This window comes from Mus caroli, chromosome 8 (assembly GCF_900094665.2).
Source record: "Mus caroli chromosome 8, CAROLI_EIJ_v1.1, whole genome shotgun sequence".
Classification (NCBI taxonomy): Eukaryota; Metazoa; Chordata; class Mammalia; order Rodentia; family Muridae; genus Mus; species Mus caroli.
The window spans coordinates 112,823,452-112,824,734 of NC_034577.1; the positions used below are offsets into that span (position 1 = coordinate 112,823,452).

Sequence of the window (1,283 nt, forward strand, 5' to 3'; positions counted from 1 at the left end):
AGGGACTGTTTTATGTCACCAAGCATATCCCAGCGGCATGGCTGACAGCAGGCGTTTCAATCATCTTCTCTGCTCTTAAGAAACAGCCTCCAGCCAGGTGGTGATGGCACGCACCGCACGGTTTGATCCCAGCACTTGCGAAGCAGAGACAGGCAGATCACTGTGAGTTCGAGGCCAGCCTGGTCTACAGAGTGAGTTCTAGGACAGCCAAGGCCACACAGAGAAACCCTGCCTGGAAAAGTGAGAGAGAAAGAGAAAGAGGGAGAGAGAGAACAGTCTGTTGAGTTTGTGTCAATCATGGGATGGCTATAACCTCTAATTTATAGCTTAGAGCTGGGAGTACGAGGACAAACCACCAAGACTGGCTTTCTCCACGCCCAGTATGAATTCAAATCCTGGCTCTCACACTTCCGTAGCCAACACTTTACCAGCTGAGCTATCTCCATCCTCAACGCTCCACTTTTCTTTTTACTTAAGGGATTTGATTCCTTTGCTGTCCATCCAGGTTACCTTTCTCAAATGTCACCCAGTTGTGCTTTTTCGCCCTGCATAAGAACTTGGGAGAAATCGGATGAGCATTCTAGAACCATCTATGCATCATTAGTAACGGGGCAAGGATTTGCTGCTCATCACCAAATGTCCCCAACAGGTTAACTGCTAGTCAGGTAGCGTGTGAAAAACCTCATGGGAACTTTTCTTTATGGTCATGTCCACAGCAAACACTTTTCTTTTTAATCTTAAAAAATATATACTCCCGGGGGCTGGCAAGATGGCTCAGTGAGTAAGAGCACTGACTGCTCTTCCGAAGGTCCTGAGTTCAAATCCCAGCAACCACATGGTGGCTCACAACCATCTGTAATGGGATCTGATGCCCTCTTCTGGTGTGNCCTGGCTGTCCTGGAACTCACTCTATAGACCAGGCTGGCCTCGAACTCAGAAATCCACCTGCCTCTGCCTCCCGAGTGCTGGGATTAAAGGCTTGCACCACCACTGCCCGGCTCCTTCTTTCTCTTTTAACGGTTTATTTATTTATGTATATTTGTACACTGTAGCTGTACAGATAGTTGTGAGCCTTCATGTGGTTGTTGGGCTCCAGTCAACCCCGCTCGCTCTGCCAGGCCTGGCTTCCTCAGCCCTGCTAGCTCTGGCCCAAAGATTTATTTATAATAATAAATAAATCCAATATATACATATATACATATATATATATATATATATATATATATATATATATATCCCTTTAATCCCAGCACTCAGGAGGCAGAAGCAGGCAGATTTCTGAG

General features: G+C 46.3%; 1 non-coding gene across 1 annotated transcript; it reads right to left on the reverse strand.

The window, feature by feature from the left end:
* Positions 1–634: 634 nt before the first annotated feature.
* On the reverse strand, positions 635–750 carry LOC115031797. The gene has a single exon (XR_003837459.1). It is a non-coding gene; the product is annotated as a small nucleolar RNA SNORA32 (small nucleolar RNA).
* Positions 751–1,283: the final 533 nt, after the last annotated feature.